Here is a 22,079-nt window from a genome sequence, read left to right on the forward strand (position 1 = left end):
TTGAAAACATGGGTATTTAGACAGGGTTTTCTGGAAATTACCTCATTATAGCACAAAGGCTTTTTCACTGCTTACATCACCGGTCCTGCCATCTTGCCTTTTTAAAATCAGTTTTAGTTATTTTGATGTTGTCTTTTTGTGTATGTGGATTGATATGTTTAATTTTGGGTTTTGCATAATTATTAAGTTTAAATTTTTTTTAAAAAAAGTGTTGTTTGTTTTATCATGTTTTGAACCATCCAGAGTGGCCTTGGTAGCCAGACTGGAGGTGTAGAAGTCGAATGAATGAATGAATGACTTTTCACACCTCTGGTTCTAGAACCTGTTAGGGTACTGAAGGACCTGTCTCTGGGATAATATATTCTTTCAGCAGTTTAAAAAAAATGGGGATGCAACTCTTGTCTGCTTAGCAATAGTTCTGTCCCTCAGCTTCAGGCTGTTTGCTAGGTCTGCTTCTGTAGGTTTCACCTTGCCAGGACTGGACACTCCTTGGGACAACAATGTATTCAACACAGAAAGGAAAAGGAAGGTTTTACACTGGATCCTGTAATTGGCAGTCAGCATGGAGTCCCTGGGTTGTCCAGGGCTGTTACAAACGCTACAAATTGGGCTTTTTTCTCATGTCCTGATAAACAAAGTGTTAGCAGAACTTTAAGGCTCCATCCATGCTGGAGCTACGCTGGGCTAGAAGGCATATTGTAGTATGGCCATGACAGTGGTGAAGTCTGAGGGCAGAGAACAAGTGCAAATAAGTGAGTAAACTCTGAGGCTCCCAATTCATCCTTGGCCACATCACCACCAAAGTGATTAACAGGAGTTGAAGTAACTACTGCCCCAAGGCAGGCTCACAAAAATAGGAAGCTCTCCCACCAAGATGGCCACCGACTCTACCTGAATTCTTTGCAACTGGGCTCTGTCCTTAGCTATCCAAAACAACAGTCCACAAACCATGAACACTGGATCATAATAAAGCTAAATTCTAAAAAAAAAAAAAAAAAAAAAATCAATCCAATTTCAGTATACAGTTTTTGACATAAGTTCCAAGACTCTTTTGAGTCCGGCAAACTGTCTTCTAGACTGAAGACAGCTGCCATGTCTCTTCAGGCTCAAGTTCCTAACAGAAGAACTGGTAGACCACAAAATAGAGTCTTTTAAAGTTGAGGCAAATGGCTAAGGCAGAGGGCAGGATAACTCAAGAGAAGTACTTCAGAACAGGAGTTTGATAAGTTTAAGGATGAGACAGAATGAGTAGCAAAATGTGTCAAATTAGTGGGGTGGGGGTGGGGACAGCTTCTTTATTTACCTTCCCACATTCTATATAATGTCACTTGTTTCTTGCAGACCTGTGAGCTGCATCAAAGTTTAAAATACAGTTTGCCTAAGAAAAGACTAATGTTGGACTCAATCATAAGTTGAATAGAGTTGCTCTGGAGTCATGTCCTGAAACTTCTCTCATCCCAGTATTGCAGCTGAAGCAATAACAGCTCCATCTGGGCATAAATTCCCATTCTGGCCACACCACTATGGGCACTGACAATAGACAGAGTATGCCTGGCCAACTGGTCATACCAAGAACTGATAAGATAGCTAGTAACTGGAAGACAGGAGGGCCTGGCATGCTCTGGTCCATGGGGTCACGAAGAGTCAGACACGACTAAACGACCAAACGACAACAAACTTGAGCCAGATATTTGTTTTGTGCCTAGTCTTTCTTTCGAGACCCCATGTTTCTGCTATGAAGCTTGTTCCTGCAAATCTGTCACACACACAAACACACATACCCACTCGTGCGCACCCCCCTCTCATCACTGATCATTGTTTAAAGCAGTGGTTCTTAACCTTTTTGAAAGAAACGCCCCCTTGAGCCATTGAGGAAGTTATCATCGCCCCCCTCCCTGAGGTGATGATATCTTACCTACCTACCTACCTACCTACCTACCTAACTACCTAACTACCTAACTACCTAACTACCTAACTACCTAACTACCTAACTACCTAGTCTCCCTCCCCACCCGGGTGTGAGGCAGCGCTTCACGGGGAAAGGATGAGGACCCAAGAGACCTTTTCCTTCCACCCGATCCACACTCAGTGCTCCCCTAAAGGAAAAAGGCAAGACGTGGCAGGTAGAAAGAGCTGGATCATCTGGTGGCAGCAGCAGCTCTGGATATACTGCCAGCACTGCGGCTGCAGTCGCCTTCACAGGTTTGGCTTGCTCCAGCGCCCCCTACCTCCAGTGCCCCCACACCACCCCTTTTCATTCTACTGCCCCCCTGAAAAATGAAATTGCCCCCTGGGGAGCATTATTGCCCACATTAAGAACCACTGGTTTAAAGGTACTATTAAACAGGAAAAAAGAGACACTGAGTAAAGACAATAAATGATTAGAAAACAGTAACTGTTCCTGGTATTGAGTAGATCCCCACTTGCCTTTCCTATACATGTGAATACTGATTTTTTTCTCTCCTAACCCTGCAAAAAGACAAGATATTTCCTAGACCTCTCACTGATTACTATTGAACTGGTGAGAATCACCTTTCCGCAAACATGTAAGTTTCAGAAACTTGCTACAGTTGCTGAATGATTGCATGGACTTTTAAATATTAGAATCCTTCAATGGGTTGCTTGTGGCCCAATTAGCCAGTTGTCTTGTGTTTGCTGGGTTGACATGAAAGGAAGAAGACCGATGTTCTGCACAGAGACATTCTATGTAAACTGCAGATACCATGATGTTGTGTGTTGATTTATGATGCACATTCTGACAGAAATAGATGGCAAGGGAAAGAGGAGGAATGCTTAGTTGCCGTATTTAGGCATTACAGTATATTCACCATGGGTAGTGGGGGCTAACCTCAGCCCTTATATCTGTGATTTTTATAATTATCCTACATGTGAAAGGGAACAAATCTGAAGAAAGAGAGAGAGAGAGAGAGAGAGAGAGAGATGCCTGTTATCTTTAAGGGCTCTCGATCTTAGTTGGGACCGAAGAAAATCAGGCTCCCCACTCACATAGGGAGTGCCCAAAGATAGGGAGGCTTTCCCTTCTCAGATCCATCATGTTCTGCAAAACACTTTTGTGATGAAAGGCACAGTAACACATGTAAAATGTTACAGCTACAATTGCAAAATGAAACTTCTATGAGGAGAAAAGGCAGACCATGCCAAGAACAATAAAGCAATCAGTGACAAAGGAACACAATAATGGGTTCTCTCTGCTTTGCTCTGCAGACATGGATTAAATTGTTTCAGCACCAGTCACCCAATCCAACTTAATAAACAAAGGGAAAGGTGGGAGGGAGAGAAAAGAAATGAGAAACATTTGCTTAGAAAGCTCATAACAGTCTGTGTTCACAACACCAGCATGTCCCGTTACACCTAATACCTTTGTCAAGGTGGCCTCGTCTGGATCTACTCACTCACAATCTCTGCAGACATTCATTGCAGGATTTCCCCCCCATAGGCCCACAATGTATTTGACAGGCCTAGATCTCTGCTTGGGGTCCCTGCTTGAGACAATCCAGATCTGCACAATTCCACACACACCCATATCACTCATCACAGCTTAAGCTTGTCTGGTTTGCACTAGCCGTGACCTGGATGTTGCACACGCTACAAAGCAATAAGGGAACAATACGAGAACAAGCAGTGTTTGTACAACTCCAACTTTTCATAAAGATGTGCTTAACCTTATTCCAACAAAATTATTGTTATAATATTTTTTTCTGCACAACGTTTCTACAAATCAGTCTTAAATTATAGTTGCATAAAGGGCACATTTGGTCTTATTTCCTTGTACTAAGCATCCCCTTTGAACTAATGTTTTAAGAGGTTTAGTTTACAATTCCCCTCAAAATCTTTTAATAAATCAGTGTTCTAATTCTTAATACTCTTCTCCCATGGCCATAATAAACACATAACATTTAACCCCCATTCCTTTGCTTAGTTTCATATTTTGCTTGAAGCATGTCATGTTTGTAGTTCATAAGTGGGGTAAATTTTGAAATGCTATTCCTTTTTTTTTTCCAAAGGCATATTTTGTAAAGTAGTTCCCTATACTCTTAAAAGTCTGTCTGTTCCCTTTATCCCCATGGTTTACCCCTGGGAGTAGAAATCAAACTGTCAGAAATAATATGGCGATAATAAACTATGGCTGTTATCTTACTGAGCTTCCACAGAATTGAAAGTTCCAGCAATATAATTAGGTGGGATAGCACCACTTGCCCGAGTGTTGGTGTTGTGTCAGTGGAGGGTGGGTTTTCTTCACGGAGATGACCACTTGTGCAACAGCAACACCTGTACTGTTGGATAGCTCAGTGGTTTAGGTATCTGACTGTGGAGCCAGAAATTATGAGTTCGATTCCCCCACTGTGCCTCCTTGATAGGGGTTGGACTCGATGATCCATAGGGTCCCTTCCAGCTCTGTAGTTCTAAGATGATGGTGATGGTGAATAAGCAAGACAGTTCTATGTTACTATGCTGGCAGGAGTTTCCTGGGAAGTGCAAAGCATTCATTAGAGACAAATCTCCTCCTTACCAACAGGGCTCTCTCACCTATGAATTTGGAGAGTGGGGGAATGCCAATGTTTTATTCGTTTTAGGGACCCATTGTTATTTAGCATAATAATAACTGAATTTATAAATGACTAAAATAACTGCAATGAGGCTATCATACTTGGATATCTTGAGAAGACAAAATTCACTGATAAAGACCATAATGCTAGGAAAAGTGGAAAGTAGCAGGAAAGTAGGAAGATTTAATATGAGGTGGACTGACTCAGAAAAAGAAGATGTAGCCTTTAGTTTACAGTTTATTATATATCTAAAACCTTTTTACCCTGCATTTCCCCTTGAAAAGGACCCAAGGCAGCTTACAACATTGACAGACAATATTTAAAGCCAAGAGCAATTAGTATAAAGACACAGCTTAGATCATTGAAATACAATATTAAAGCTAAGAACAATAAGTATACAAATATTAAAAAGAAAGAAAAACCCACAAATGGCACTTTGAGAAATGGAAAACCCAAGTAGTACTAAAAACCCAATCAAAGCAGAAATGCATAAGAATCCATCCAAAAATCACACACAGGTAACTAATTACTGAGGGAAGGCTGGCTGAAGAAAAAAGGTCTTTGCCTGCTTGTGGAAGGACAGCAAAGATGGGCCCAGTTTGGCCTCCCTCCCACGGGTTCAGGAGGATACTATGGTCAAGAGTACTGAAAGCTGCTGAGAGAGCCAGCAAAAACCAACAGGGGTACAGATCCCCTATCCAGTTCCTCGCATAGGTCATCTATTACCAAGGCAATCAAAGCAATCTCTGTCCCATAACCAGGCCTGAAGCCAGACTGAAATGGATCCAGATAATCTTTCTCATCCAGAAACCTCTAGAGCTGAGAGGTCACAACCCCCTCTAACACCTTCCTCAAGAATTGAATATTAGATATTGGTTTGTAATTATTCAGTATTGTGGGATGCAAAAAGGGCTTTTTTAAAAACAATGCTTTTACTATTGCCTCCTTTTAGTGTGATGGGATCATATTCTGTTGCAAGGAGGCATTCACCATTCCTCCTACCCAATAGACCAGTCCCTTTATGGCAGCTTTTATGAACCCGGAAGAGCAAGGATCCAGAAGGTACGTGGCAGCCCTCACTTCCCCAAGGAACCTGACCACATCACCAGGCTGTAGAAACAGAAACTCATCCATTAACATCCATGGGCAAGCGGTGGGCACAGTTACATTCACAGGACTTAAATCAACTACAGCATCCAAGTCAGAGCAGAGCTGAACAATTTTGCCTTTCAAGTGTTGTGCAAATTCTTCATGGTGAGGAACAGTGTGGTCTGTATTATCTTCCTTGGAGCCATCATGTAATAGGCCCTTGACCATTTGAAGAATTTCTACTGGGCTGTTAATAATTGGACCTGCTGGAGATCATTCATTCATAAGGTTACCATAAGTAAGAAATGACTTTGTGGCACATGACAATAATGTTTAAGGATGGGATTATTGTATTTCTTGGACCACAGATACCATAATTTTCAATTCTTGGAGTTCTATCTAACAAAGGCCTTAGAAACACCTAAATGTAGCTCACCTTGGAGAAAGGCCTTAACTTGGGACGCTTGAAGGATAAGCTAGGCCTAGTTCTACCTGGCTATGTTCAGAAGGAAAGCTCACAGCTAATCCTGGGGCAATAACAGGAGGTTTGGGTGGAGCTGGGCCTACATCAACCTCAGAACCTTTTAGCCAAGGACTGTCTTTCAGGTGAGCCACAAGAAATATGGCAACTCCATAACTAATAACATTATTTAGCATTTAAGTATCCTATGTGCTGTATTTATTTTTAAACAGAAATTGTCACGAGTTGAGTTCTGAATGGTCACAAATATTTTAATACTGTAAGAATGTATCTTAATGTTCTACACAAACGAATAAAAAGTCACAGTGTTGGGAATCCTGGCCATTATTTGCACTTTTAGAACTTTCCTAAGATTTTAAAAACATTGCTCTCTTTCAAAGGACCATTTGGTGTATTATATTTCTTGCAAAAATAGTTCAAATATTTAGGAAAGATACAGCATACAAGTGGTGAATGTTCACAAGATCAATAAGAAATATTAGATTTTGATGCATTTCATGCCATTAATAGGTAGACTAATTATGTTGAAGATGAAGTCACTGTTACCAGAAGATAAAATTAAATAAATGCTAAAATCTTATGCCCACTTACTTAGGAGCAAATCCCACCAAAGACGAAGCTGATTCTAACGAAGCATGCATATCATCATTCTGTAAAGTACCTGTGCAATGTACAAATTAGAATTGCACACAGTTGTTTTCTATGACAAACTGATAATTCATTTCTTCAAAAACCCTCTGGTTTATGACTATAGGATATTGTTTTTCTGTATCCACAATTCAAAACACCAGGAAATGATACTGTTGCACAATATCATGCCTATGCTGCCAGCAGGAAAAAGGATGCCAGACTTTATCAAGCAAAGGGCAGCCGTCAAAGATGGTCTACAGCAGTGGTTCTTAACCTTGGGTTACTCAGGTGTTTTTGGACTGCAACTCCCAGAAGCCTTCACCACCAGCTGTGCTGGCTGGGGTTTCTGGGAGTTGCAGTTCAAAAACACCTAAGTAACCCAAAGTTAAGAACCACTGGTCTACAGGATACCTTCCTGTGGCTATGACCATTCACGCTTGTTGAAAAACAGCCATAACAATTGCTTTGTGTAAGGGTGAGAAGCGGATAATAGCTAAAAAAAGATTTTCCCTTGCTTGGTGTCATTTTTGTGAATAGCGTTTTAAAAACAGAAGTCAAAGTATACATACACTACACATGAATTCCAACAGAAACTTCTCTCATGTAGAATTACCCAGTGCTAGAAGATCCCAGAAAATGAGCACATGATCTGTAGTATGGATGTTGGGGGAGGACAGATGCAAGACCAGCTGGGATATGGCTGTAGTTCATCTGTGCCAAAACATTTTGAAGGGCTGTTTTGGACTTATTGTGATGTTGAAGCAAAGGTGTGAATGAGTGCAGCACATATAATGGTGAAACATACACACCCTTTGACCTCCCTGTTAGACTAATGTTGCCATGCCTACTCCACAGAATACAGATTAGAAAGCTATGTTCAAATTTCCAGACCTTTTCCTTTGGGGTAGGCAACCTGAAGAAGAAACACTTTATTGGACTAAAAACTCTACAAACACGTTTTGTGTGCATATTTTCCAAAAGGTGCCCCCCTTACTTTTTGAAATTTTAAAAAGGGGAGAGCTTGGAATTAGCAAAGATTATCACTGGAAACCAAGGTGAACATTATCCATACTATGTGGAAAAAAGTCAGTCAAGAATGTCAGGAACAAAAATAAACTCATTTGAAATGTGGTGCCAGAGGAGAGCCTTAGAGATACTACAGGCAGGCAGAAAGGCAAAAAAGTGGGTGCTCAATCAAGTCAATCCTGAACTCTCACTAGAGAGGCTATCCTATCATGCATATATGCATAAAGATACAGAACTGATTGGAAAAGACAATATTGTTGGGAAAAGTGGGGTGGGAAATATAAAGAGAGGAAGATCTGAGACAGATTTTCCCAATAAAGCAGGCCACAGTTGTTGGTTTGCAAGACCAAAGCAAAACTTACAAGAGAATACAATATTGCTAGGGAGGGAGGCAGTAGGAAAAAAGAACAACTTAACATGAGATGTTGTTGGTTTGCAAGATCTGAGCAGAGCTGTTAATGATAGGAAGTTTGGAAGGTCATTGCCTTATATAGTAACATATATCAGAAGTGACTTGGTGGCACATAGCATCTTTGGAGTATTTTTCTTAATTACCAGACAATTGTATAATGACAAGACCGATGGAATGGTGGAAACAGGATATAGGCAACAAAGTTCAGCTAACATTGAATGACACCATTCCCAGCTACAAAGCAAAAACACACACGCGCGCACACACACACACACACAGACACACACACACAAACCAAACACATAATTTCACAGCTCAAATGAGTGCACTTCTTAATATTTGTTCTCTATTCTTTTTAAAATATCTTTTAAAATATTTTTTACAACCTGACACAGACTCCATTTCCTAGTATCAGTGCCTGATTGGCCAGGAAGAAGTTTAAAAGTTCCCCTCCTGAGAGTCAGGTAATTAGACCTTGACTGACAGGGTTCAAATTGCTCCAGACCCGGAACTGATTTCCCTTTTGAAGACTTATGTCAGGAACCTGTTATCAGAAATCCTGAGAGAATGTTTACTGAAAGCACTCAGGGCTGGGACAGCCACAACTACGTGGGGCTTTTGTAATGCAAAAATACTTTCAATGTGCCTCACAAAATGGTATGTTAATTCTCTGGAGATAAATGGCAAATGTGTCACTCCATTAATTTCTTTAAAGCAAGCCTGTGTGGTTTTTTTTTAATTGTGAAAGAAAACCTGTCTCCTGAATGCTTCTGTAACCTTTCATTGCCCTCCAAACATCTCCTTTCCCAGCCCACAAAGCTGCAACAATGTATCTACTTTGGAAGCCAGTGCAACATATGCTCAGTTCATAACAAAGTCTCTGTTTTACACTTTTGAAAGGCCTCTTTTGAAGATCAGTCCTTCAGTCCCTGCAGTCTGAATTATTTCCAATTTTTTTAAAAAAGTGGGTGGGCCCAACCATTCTCTTTCAAGATAAGCAAGATTGTTCTTTTTAATTTATCGGAACTGTTTTAAATCCGGGAATATTTTAAAGTTGCTTGTTTCTGCATGGGGACAGTTTTACTTTAAAAAAACCTAACTTGAAAACTGTTTGCTCAAACATCCCCAAATTTGGCACAGAGCAAGAGCAGACTGTTTGGGCTGCCCCCCCCCTTTAGAATGTTGATTTTCTCTCCTGCAGAGTAATATCACTGCACTCTTATTGAAGAGATAATGCAACTAATTGGCATTAATTGTGACAATTGTTCTGGCCAAATTTAGGACTCCTAATTGAGTCTGACATGACTTAACGACTAAACAACAGCAACAAATAGCTTTATAGATATGAGTATATGATACTTCCAAAGGGATGTGATAAAACAATACAGTTTATAGTACAGAGCCACTGTCAACAGGGGTGAGGAAGGTTAGGAGTTGGACCCCAACATAACATCTGGAGGGCCACATGTTACCTACTCTAACTTTAAAACAGAACAAAGTAACCACACCTATATCTGAGAGATGAATATAGGATGGGATATATAGCCATTTCTATTGCATTGTCCTTTCCCCTAAAAGCTAGCTGGTGCTGGGAGAAATCATGGGAGGGCCACTCTCCTTCCTTCCTTCCTTCTTGGTGATTAAGAGGCTAAAATAGCAGAATTCCATCTATCTATCTATCTATCTATCTATCTATCTATCTATCTATCTATCTATCTATCTATCTATCTATCTATCTATCTATCTATCTATCTATCATTTATTTATTTATTTATTTATTTATTTATTTATTTATTTATTTATTTATTTATTTATTTATTTATTTATTTATTTATTTATTTATTTATTTATTTATGTAGGAAATCAGGCACCCTAAAAATAAATGCCACTGCTTTCCTTTCACCTGGGTTGTCTCAACATGACTCCAAGTATTCACAACGTCTATGATGTATTTTTCAGGATCCTCAGTGAATATGATGATACCATGCCAGGTTCATGGAGGGAACCTTCTTATACATACTTCCTATAAGATTTCTCAGCTGTTGGTGAAGGGGTGTGTATGGCAGGGCAGCATCAGGCCCTATTTACAGAAGAGAAATTGTGGGATACAGTTCAACCCTATCATGATTCAGGAATCACCACAAATGCAACAGTCATTATCAGTAATAACCATTCATTATATTCAGAGGGAATGCTGTCTATCCTCTGTAAAGTGGGACCCATGAAACCTCAGCTGCAACTTTTGATGACATGATAATAAACTCTTCCATTGGTTAGCATGAATCAGAGTGCAGAATATTAGCTTTTATCCTGTTGCATAACTCCCCCCTGCAGAAAAGTATTTGTCACTGCAAAATATTTCTGTATATGCCTCTACTCTTTCTATTAATCAATAGGGAGAATGAAATATACAAAACTGCTAAAAAATCTCTGCGTAATTTTTTCCTTCTAATGTAGTTTTCTGTACAAAATACTAGCAATGTTCCACTATGTGCCACACAGAGGAGTCCTCTGTACTATAAATCCTTTCCACTATCAGGAGCAAGCTATTGTCCATTGCTATGGTATTTTTAACCCTTTTCTACCCCTCTCCCAATAATAAACAGCAACCTTTCACGTACGAGGGGAAAGGGGAGGTATATACAGTACTCCAAGATATCATTGGAATAAGGGCTAAATGTACACTAATTTCCTGGCAGGGATCCATGGTGATAGTGGCTGATTTTGTTACACACCCAGCTGACTAGTGCATATTCATTAATTGTGTGCCGTCAAGATGATTCTGACCTATGATGACCCTTACCAGGGTTCCCTAATTATAAAACACTGAAAAGTGGTTTACCACTCCCTTCTTTGGATGATGCTCTGGGACTCTGTGCAGCTTGCCCAAGGCAACAAAGGTTGGTTCTTAAGGAGCACTATGAAGAATTAAACTCCTGACCAAAACTATCTTAGCTACCCAGCCACCTGCTAATGTGTATACTTGTTACAACATCCTGTGTTGTCCCACTGCACACAGTTGAAGTCACTGAGAACCCAAGCTAGCCCTTGTCTGTACTTGCTTAACTTTGGATCCTGTTCCTGGTCATGCTAAATTTTGATAGAATTTAAGGAGAGAGTAACAGAAAGTTGGGAGCTGGTATGGAGGGGGAGTAAGAGAGGGAGGGAGGGAGGAAAGAAGAGGTAGAGCGAAAGAGAGAGAAAAAGCACATCAGGATCACAGCAGCACTAATTCAATATGTCAGTGTAGCAATGGAAGGAAGCTAATGCATTATGTGCATCATTTATTAATTTCTTTCAGACAAACAGGGAAAGACTTTTGTTTCAAAGAGGGTATGGCATTAAGGAAACATTTATATAAAACTAATTATCACTATTTCACCCAATATTACTGACATTATTTGCCTCAGATAATGTATTTTTTTAGTACTGATTGGAAAAATATTTATTTATTTTGCACCAGCAGTTCTTAATTTCAGCAGCGGATTGTGCAGACTCATATTGCCAACCCTTGGCTTCTCTCTGCCTTTTCTATGGGATGATAGTATGTCCCAGTGTTGCAATACATTTGTATTTTAAAGAGTAAGGTTTTGCTCTGGTTCAGATACTCTTTATTTATGTCTGCAAAATCTGTACCGTACTTTGCGAGGCAAATTTCCCTTTAGAGCCTACAGCTCCTTTATAGCCCTGTGCAGCAATACTGTAGGGTAATACGCTTTTTTTCATTGTTAACGAGATATAATTCCATTTCCCCCAACATATTTCCCAGTTACATTATGCTTTGAAAAGTATATTTTTTTTTCTGTGTCAGATTACAAACTTGTAAAGGGAACTAAAATTGCTGAAACATTGCACTCTGTCCAATCCCTGAGATGGAAAAACTTCAGCATTCCTTACAGGAAAAATTTCTCAGCAGTCTCATTTATGACATACTGTGGCTATTGTTACTCATAGACACACATGTGCAAAGCCTCTGTATGGAATTCAAACAGAAGGATTACATTGCCTGGCATCTGTGCAACAAGAACAGAGAAGGAGGTGAAGGTTGTGAACAATGGTTTATACCAGTGATGAAACCATGGGCGGTAGAGATGCTCAAATCACACAGAAGTTGTAATTAAGTAAAGATGATGAAACCTATATTAAAACATGAAGAAAATGACATTTATTTCGAGACAACAAAAAGGCCAAGAAAAATAAAAAGTTGCGGGGCCAAGCTCAATGCAAACAGGATTCTTTCCCCTCCAAATCCCCAGACTGGGCTTCTTAAAGGCAACACTCCACCAAAGCGCTGGGAGTGCCTGACCACTTTATCTGTCTCCTGAGAAACCTATATGTGGGACAGGAAGCAACAGTTAGAACTGGTCATGGAACAACTGAGTGGTTCAAAATTGGGAAAGGAGTACGGCAAGGCTGTATATTGTCCCCCAGCTTATTTAACTTATATGCAGAATACATCATGCGGAAGGCTGGACTGGAAGAAACCCAAGCCGGAATTAAGATTGCCGGAAGAAATATCAACAACCTCCGATATGCAGATGATACCACTCTGATGGCAGAAAGTGAGGAGGAATTAAAGAACCTTGTAATGAGAGTGAAAGAGGAGAGTGCAAAAAACGGTCTGAAACTGAACATCAAAAAAACTAAGATCATGGCCACTGGTCCCATCACCTCCTGGGAAATAGAAGGGGAAGATATGGAGGCAGTGTCAAATTTTATCTTCCTGGGCTCCATGATCACTGCAGATGGAGACAGCAGCCCTGAAATTAAAAGGCGCCTTCTTCTTGGGAGGAAAGCGATGACAAATCTTGACAGCATCTTGAAAAGCAGAGACATCACCTTGCCAACAAAAGTCCGAATAGTCAAAGCTATGGTTTTTCCTGTCGTGATGTATGGAAGTGAGAGCTGGACCATAAAGAAAGCAGACCGCCGAAGAATTGATGCCTTTGAATTGTGGTGCTGGAGGAGGCTCTTGAGAATCCCCTGGACTGCAAGGAGAACAAACCTATCAGTTCTAAAGGAAATCAACCCTGAATGCTCACTTGAAGGACAGATCCTGAAGCTGAGGCTCCAGTACTTTGGCCATCTCATGAGAAGAAAAGAGTCCTTGGAAAAAACCTTGATGTTAGGAAGGTGTGATGGCAAGAGGAGAAGGGGACGACCGAGGATGAGATGGCTGGACAATGTCTGCGAAGCAACCAACATGAACCTGACACAACTCCGGGAGGCAGTAGAAGACAGGAGGGCCTGGCGTGCTCTGGTCCATGGGGTCACGAAGAGTCGGACACGACTAAACGACTAAACACACACACATAAGCAATGGTGTGCCACAAGGTTATGGCAGCAGCAGTTAACATCAACTGCTGGTACACAGTGAAGAAATAACTTTAAACAATTTCATGTTTATTTTGTAGATAATGATATTAAATGATTGAATGCTTAAATATTTGGAAAGCTGATTTACAGACATGGGAACCACAAAGAAGCAGAGATATTCAAGTGACTGTTATTTTTCAGGTCCTTTGAACAACACTGAGAAAGTCCTGATTCACATCAAACTGGGCAGGTTGTTCCCAATTTGGAGAACTGCAAAAAAGTTTGAGACTGAAACATTTTCACATTCCTAACTGTTTCTCATACATTGCATCCTCCTCAAAAACTTCTTTATGTGCAATACAGGTTTAACTTGAAGACAGTAGTCTAAATTTGATTCTGTCATTAACCTCAACAGGCTCTCTGTATGTGGAATAACAAAATGTGAAGTTATGCATGCTACCAACATGTATAACCCAAATTCTATACAGTGTTACCTCAACTTACGAACTTAATTGGTTACGGAACTCCGGTTGGAACTGGAAATGGTTGTAAGTCAAAGCACCATTTCCCATAGGAAATGCAATTAATTCATTCCGGCCGAAGAAAAAAAATCACAAAAAACCCCACAAAAACAAACACTGCAAGACCCATCAGAAACACAATTAATCTGTTCCGGCCAAAGGGAGAAGAAAAAGAAAGAAAAACAAACCATGCAAGACCCATCGGAAATGCAAAAAAAAGCAGAAAGCAAACAAACCATGCAAGCCCCATCAGCAATCCATAAAGAGCAAAGCATAAAGCAAAAAAGCCATGCAAAACCCATCAGAAATGCAAAAAAGCAAACCAGAAAGCAAACAAACCATGCAAGACCCATCGGAAATGCAAAAAAACAAAGCAAACAAACCATGCAAGACCCATCGGAAATGCAAAAAAAGCAAAGGAAAAAGCAAGGGAAGCATGCAAGACCCATCGGAAATGGGGGGGACCCCAAAAAGCAAACAAACCCAAGACCCATCAGAAATGGGGGGAACCCCAAAAAGCAAACAAACCCCACAAGACTCATTGGAAATGGGAGGACCCCCCAAAAGCAAACAAACTCCACAAAACCCATCGGAAATGGGAAAAAACACACACCAAAAATCAAACAAATGCTGCAAGACCCATCACAGCATAGAAACATAATCCCACCACCCAGCCCAAAGCCACGCTGCAAAACCCACCCAGAACAGTTTTTAAAAAGCAGAAAGCAGCACCTTACCTTACCAGGCAGTCCAAACCCTCCTCCAATCACACACACTCTAACTGCTGGGGCAAAAGAGCTACAAAGAAGCAGCCCCTTCCCCTACCAACGGTTAGCAATTTTAATTCCCCGCCTTTTTTCCCCCTGCCTTTTTTTGTTTGAAACTGGAAGCTCCGGCTGCAAGTTGAAGCAAAATTTTGCGGCTGGAGCTGATCGTAACTCGAAATGGTCACATGTCGGGACATTCGTAAGTTGAGGTACCACTGTATAACCCACCAAGTACTTTACGGGGAATGAAAAGTTACGAGTGGAGTTTCTGTAAAGTTCTCTTTCAACGGTATTAAGTTACAGTTGTCATTCAAAGCCCCCTCAAATAATTAGTGTTCCTATTGTTATTTCTAGATGACTGGATAGCTCAGAGGTTTAGGTAGTTGGTTCTTGAGTCAGAGGTTGGAAGTTCAATTCCCCACTGTGCTGCCAAGAGAAGAGCCAGCCTCTTTGTCAGATTACTTTTCCTGCCTTTTTTTTAAAAAAACCTCAATCAGGGTTCTGTGTCAGTCAGTTAGCAATGTCAGTGTTCTGTCAGTTAGTCAAGGAGTCAGCAATCAGAGTGAAGTGTTTATGTAACCAGCCGGTTAGTCAAAATAATGGAGCTAACCAGTTACAGTAGGGTCTTTATGTAACAAGTGAATGTTTTGTTTATATTCTGACATATATGAAGATTTTGTGAGTAAAAGAGAAACATTATTGATTCTTCCTCAAAACCAGAATCTATTGAATATGCTGAGACTGTATGCCAGTTGAGATAAATCTAACTAAACTAACCATACAAAAAGGGGTAGCATATTTGAGGAAGGCTTGTAATTATAATAATCTGCTCTGTCGGTCCCTATCTGGATTTTTCTTCACTGCATAGTTGGAGTTTTTGAGCCACCAATTTCCTACATACTCTTCCAATAGTTTCCCTACTGTGCCTCCTTGACAAGGGCTGGACTCAGTGATTCATAGGGTCCCTTCAAGCTCTATAGTTCTGAGATTATTAATGTTATTAAGATTTAGGGAAGGTGTGTACAATGGGAATCCACTATGTTTCCATGATCTGTACAGCACAGTGAAACATTCAGTAAAGCATTAGGATGTGTGTTACATCAGATAAAATAGACTTCTTTTTTGTAGCATTCCATGGTGTGTGACTTTTTGCTGCCAAAAAGCCAGCAGTGGATAAAGTCAAGAATAAGGGATCTGATAGCCAAGGACAATGTAACAGTAATGTAAGATATCAAATTAGCAATAGGTTTTAACCCTATTAGATCTCTGGCTAAGAGGCAAGAAAAAGCCAACAAGAGCTTTTAGCAATCAGACTCGACTGGAATGGACAGCTTGTCACATTTCATACAAAGCTGCTTGGTTTACAATATTGAGTGACAATTTGTAGTTGTATTGCCCCATTGTTGTTATGTTTACACCATTTCACATATTTTATATTCTTATGATCTTTGCAACAGCCACAATCATCATTATTTCCACATTGGTAGAGGAAAGGTTGAGGCTGAGGAAGAGTGCTTGTTTAAGGGCAAATGGGTCAAAATGTGGCAGTGATGCAATACAAACAAAAATATAGTCAGTTAGTCACTTTGATGCACCACCTGAGCAGAAGCGAGGCTTTTTTACGGGTTTAGGGTAATAGAGTTTTTACAGGGTTTTGCACCATAGTTGTAAAAAAACAAATCAAGTCACCTGCTTAAGCAACTATTGAGAGCCAGTGTGGTGTCATGGACAGAGTGTCAGACTACGGCTCAAGAGACCTGGCATCAGTGAAACCCACTGGGTGGTGGGCAATGCTAAATCGCTCTTTGAACATTTTGCATACCTCAATGACTCTATTAAGCTTTCCTGTAGTTTGGAGATGATCTGATAGCATGTTCCACCAATAAGCACATAAAAACAGCAGCGGCAGCAGCAGCAGCAGCAACAACAACAACAATCGTGTGTCACCATCCATTCTTCTGAGGGTTTGTAGAGTGTGCCCAAGACCATACAGGTCCACTTTTATCCTGGGTGGCAAAGTGGGGAATCAAACCCCTGATCTCTGATTCCACAGCCAGGTACTCAACCTACAGAATTATCCAGCCAACTCAGCACCTATTTAAAGTGTTGGGAAACTATGCCTCAGTTTGAATCTGAAAGCACTAAAGGTCAGGGAGCAGCCCTAAGGACCACAACAAGAAGAATAGATGGGACAGTGAGGAGGGGCAGGACCCTACCTACCTGAGGAACTACAAACCGAAATGTCAAAAGACCCAATTTTCTGGGATCCAGAAAACATCTCTTATTTTGATTGATGGGAAATCTCAAAAGGGAATCTGGGTGTACATGTAGAGATCCAGGAAAGCAAAGGCTTCCCATGTTGCTCTACTATTGAGACTGAAACCCTCTTTGGGGAATAGTTTTACATATCCACTTTTCTGAGAACACGGATATACACTTGCAATTGTCCCCTCACTGTGGACATGAACATTCTGTGAGTGAACTGGTGTACCTCCTCCCCTTCTAGAAGGTTCTATTCTTTATGAAGGATAAATGCTCAGACGTACTCAAAGGATGAATTAAACAGCATTTGTTCTTGAATGTTCTCCTCACGCCTCCCCTCAATTCCCTCTTGCAAATAAAAGAGATTACGAAGGAAATTTAATTCTGGTGGGAAATAAATTTTTGACTGAAGTGAGAAATCACACTAAGAAGCTAATTTAATAGAGATGAAATTAATTTGGGTGACATTTATTCTATTTAGCAAAAATGGAGACAAAACATATAGTGGCTCTGTTACCAGCAGATAAGAGGCTAGTAATTTAAGGTCAGACATAGCTACCGTTGCCGACGATTTAATCCTTCTGATACAACATCCCTTGTGACCTATCATTAAAGGTTTAGAGTAAAACTGACAATTATTATTAGCTGGTAATTGGATTTTGGAGATTCAGTACAAAGTTAGGATAATTTAAATGACTGCTGACATTGGGAAGATTATGTAAGCGTTCTGAATCAGCGGTATTCATCAATAGCGTAGAAGAGAGAGGGGGAAAAGCTCAAGCCTTATCACTTGCATGTACAACAACATGGAGAGAAGGTACAAGGTTTAGTAAAGGACTTACAACAAAGGAACAAAAATGACATATTTGAAGGATGAAGTAGATCAGTTTCTTAATCTGCACATTTGCCTCAATGGAAGAACAAATTCAGCATAAAGACACTGCAAAGTCAGCATAATATCATGTTTACTAATCTGATGTGATCACAGCTGGTAGTATTTCTCAACCTCCCCTTTAACTTAAGGCTGGAGCAACTATAGGTCTTTTACCAAGTGCTAATCCCAACTAGAGTGGATCCACCAAATACATGAGATTTACATAGCTGTTCCCTTGTTCAGCAGTTGATTCAGTGGGTATACACTAAGTGGGAACAGTAATGATATTACCACAATGCTGATTTGTGTTTTGAAGGCACAACTGACTTTGTAAAAAAATAGGGTTAAAAAGAAACGACCGAGATATTATATTAGCTTGGAATATGCATTATACTGAGTGATTTTGCCAGCTTCCTTAGCAAATCATGTAAGACTGATCAGAGAGTGAAAACTCAGATAATGGCTGGCAAACAGTTGTTTTCACTGTGTATGTGTACTGAAATGAACAGTTGTATAGAAGAACCGGTTTATGGCCATCCCTTCTAAGGTTTGCACACAAGTTGTAAGGATAAGGCCTTTTTGGAAGCATAGGTTAGAATGCTGGAGCACAGATTAGAGAAAGCAACGTTATTGGCATCACCAGCTGCTTAAGCCCAAGCAAAACCAAGCAAAAACTGGAGGGGGGGGGACGACCTCAAGCCATATGAGGAACTTTTATAATGAAAGTTTCTCATTCCTGCATGGCAAATTTCATTGGTAAAAAAATTCTTCCTGTACAGAAAATATTAAGAATGGGCAAATGAGGTAAAAATAATAATAATAAGGGAGTCTCAGGCTGCATATTTTATTAACCATAGATCTTGGGACAGACAACTTGAATACAATTACTCTACAGGCCAGTATCCCCAGTAAAGCCAGAATTATCCTTTAGCATCATTGCTATGGCTTGCTCACCCATACATTTCCAAACAAGTTGCCCAATTGGCAGCAATACAAATTATGATTAGTGAGGATATGCTCAGCAGTCAGTATACCCCATATTGTCTATTTGCTAGGGTGTGTACCATAAGAAATTAGCTTGGTAAGATGTCAGATGCCCAGTGCTGAGAAAACGTTCAATTAATGCACACATTCTGATGCGCAACCACATAAAGATTTACATAACCTCAGCATTTTCTTTTACTCCTTTTTAAATCACCTCTTACTTCACACTTTTAAATGACTTCCTTATATATACTGCTTTCTGTGTTGTGCCTGTCCCCTCTTTTTAGATCACTAGCTAGCGTGAGCACACTTTTCTTCATATATGGAAATCAAAATGGATGAAGAGCATTGAGTGCCATAAATCATCTCTCTCCTCAGGTAACAAGGGAACTATCGGAGGAACGCCTCTCCCCAACTCATGTAAAATTGTCAAGACTGGATCCTGAATCCAGCTATGGCACAGTTCTGAACGCACGTCAAGTGCATGAAGTCATTGCACAAATCCTACTTAATTCCTTTAACAGATTCGCTTTTGGAAATCATTGTTCCTTTGTTCTTGTTAAACAGTGACAGGGCAGTGGAATAATGGGGCCACTGCTGACACACCAACAATTACCCACAGGTGTTGAATAACAGCAGAATTCCACTGCTTTGCAGCTAATCTCCATCAAAAGAATTGGGAATCCGTCCAAGTTACTTTAGATGTGTTTCAAGTTTGATGCTGGACTAATATGTTCTCCATTGGGGGGTTCTTTGGGCGAGAGATTTTGTCCAACACATACTTAAAACCCATCACATCTCCTGCTGGGTTTTTCATTCATCTGAAATAATCCAAAGCAGTGCTGTTAATTTATTTCTTTTAGGGGAAGTGAAACAATTTTAATGGTTTTTTTCCCCAGAAGCAGGAGCTAGGGACATGTTATTTGGGTTTCTTGGAGCACCAGTCCCACATTTCTCCATTCTGGGAGTTCCATCTGATAGACAGATACATACAGGCACATAAATGTGGCTCACCTTTGAGAAAGACCTACGCTGTAAGGCTTCGTGTCTAGCATAGATCTACGTCTTCAAAAAGGAAGTTGCCTCAGTGCCAACTGTGAAGTTTCCTTTTTGAATGGCAAGCCACATGAATCTAGGCCACAAATCACCCAGGTTTAAGCCTTCCCTTCCCTGCCCCCCCCCCGGGTATGTCACATTTAGTGTCTTTAGGTGCTTGTAAGGTGTTACTCCCAGAACGGAGTGGCACACCTGTGATGGGAACATAGGTCTTTCTTTCTTTCTTTCTTTCTTTCTTTCTTTCTTTCTTTCTTTCTTTCTTTCTTTCTTTCTTTCTTTCTTTCTTTCTTTCTTTCTTTCTTTCTTTCTTTCTTTCTTTCTTTCTTTCTCACACATTTGAGCTTTAAAAATTAAATCACATATTTTAATAAATTATTCTGAACCAGCTAAGTAAAATAGGTATAGGTTATTTTCAGGATGGAAGGGATCATGTTGTATCTGCCTGTCAGGCAGGTATTGAAAAATGAGGCACCCATCTGATGAGAAACTGCTCAGAAAAATAAAGCATCTGCTATATAATCTCTGACATCTCTTGTAGAAGAGACTTTAGGTAAGAGGTGTTGGGAAGACACACTAGAGATCCCCTGCTGGTCTCTGTAGACAATATTCTGGTAAAGAAGATTTAATGTGGCCTAGTATAAGATTACTTTCTGTATTCCTAACCCAAATGCTGTGAAATACTGTTGATGACAATTGCTCAGTGAAAGGAATCCCACTTTTCACTCTCTGTTTATTGGCTGCATTGTTGGACCTGCCATTGATTCACGCTACTCGATAAACAAAATTAGCTACGATATGTTAGATATTCCTTCTGTGGAAGTCCTGGTGGCCACACATTATCAGCATACTTCATAATGTTAATAATCAGAACATGTTTGTCAAGCAGAAAACAAAACCAACAAAATGTCTGGAGCGGATTGTAAGTTCCATATTCAACTAAGGAGAAAACGCAGAGTGCCAAGCAGTCTTAAAGTTAAAAAGGAAGAAATACAAGTTAACATTTACAAATGTTCTTCCCTCTGTAAATACGGTTAGTAACTATAATTTTATAAGCAAAACACTTCAGAGGAAAATATTAGTATAGTGGCTGTGACATTAATAATTTCCTAAAGCACAGCTTCCTTGTTTTTCATTACAGTGGACCCTTGACTTACAGACGCCTTGACTTACAGACTTTTTGAGTTACAGACTTCTCTGGCTGCAAAATTTAGATTCGACTTGCAGACTGAGATTTGACTTACAGACCAGAAAAAAACCAAAATGGAACAAAAACGGCCTGTTACGGGATTAATCGGTTTTCAATGCACTGTAGCTCAATGGAGACTTGACCTACAGACTTTTTGACCTGCAGCCACCGTTCCAATACAGATTAATTCTGTAAGTCAAGGGTCCACTGTACAGCCTGGACTGTATTTTCCCTGCCTTCCCTGAACCTTTCTTGACCTAAGAAAAAAAGAAACAAAATATCCCCCTCTAGTGGTCGAAGGAGGCATAGCAGCTTCCCATTAGTTTCTATGGACGGAAAAGAGCAGATACGGATCAAATGGTTCTCAATGCATTCCTATGGGAAATGCAGATTTGACTTGAGAACTTTTTGACTTGAGAACCGCCTTCCAATACGGATTAAGTTCTCAAGTCAAAACCCCACTGTATATCATAAAAAGATAAGGCACCTGGAGTAAGGGCTCATCAGTGAAACTCAGTTCCCAAGAACGTTCCTTAATGCCATGGTAGCTCATGACTAAGCAGTGGAACAGTTCTCCACACCATTTTGGAATAAGCCCGCTTGGTCCCTGAGTGGCCCATAACTTGATATAGACACTATCAAAGTGTGCCTGAGAAACATACATTTATTCCTGTAATTGTTCATCCTACATATAAGGTCTAGGTTTGGTTTTTCCAAACTACACACTTCAGTACTACACAAACCTGAACAAAGAGATGACCAAGACCATGGCAGGGGACGAAAAATGGATCAAAGGAAACAATGGACTTCACAATGTTGCTCCAGGTTTCTGAAGAGATACTATCTGATCCCAGTTAAACATACCACATCAAGTAGAGCTCTCCTCCATGAAGTAACTCACTTGGGG

The 22,079-nt window shown here is 40.2% G+C and overlaps 1 protein-coding gene and 1 long non-coding RNA gene across 2 annotated transcripts in view; both read right to left on the reverse strand.

Annotated features, from left to right (window-relative positions):
• Positions 1 to 22,079, reverse strand: part of LRMDA (leucine rich melanocyte differentiation associated) — a 1,005,591-nt gene that overhangs the window by 37,796 nt on the left and 945,716 nt on the right. The window lies entirely within an intron of this gene.
• On the reverse strand, positions 232 to 12,496 carry LOC144588368 (uncharacterized). The gene is made up of 2 exons (XR_013543889.1): positions 1,996 to 12,496; positions 232 to 1,931 (listed from the first exon to the last, which is right to left on the reverse strand). It is a non-coding gene; the product is annotated as an uncharacterized LOC144588368 (long non-coding RNA).

This window comes from Pogona vitticeps, chromosome 3 (genome assembly GCF_051106095.1).
Source record: "Pogona vitticeps strain Pit_001003342236 chromosome 3, PviZW2.1, whole genome shotgun sequence".
In the NCBI taxonomy this organism is placed as follows: domain Eukaryota; kingdom Metazoa; phylum Chordata; class Lepidosauria; order Squamata; family Agamidae; genus Pogona; species Pogona vitticeps.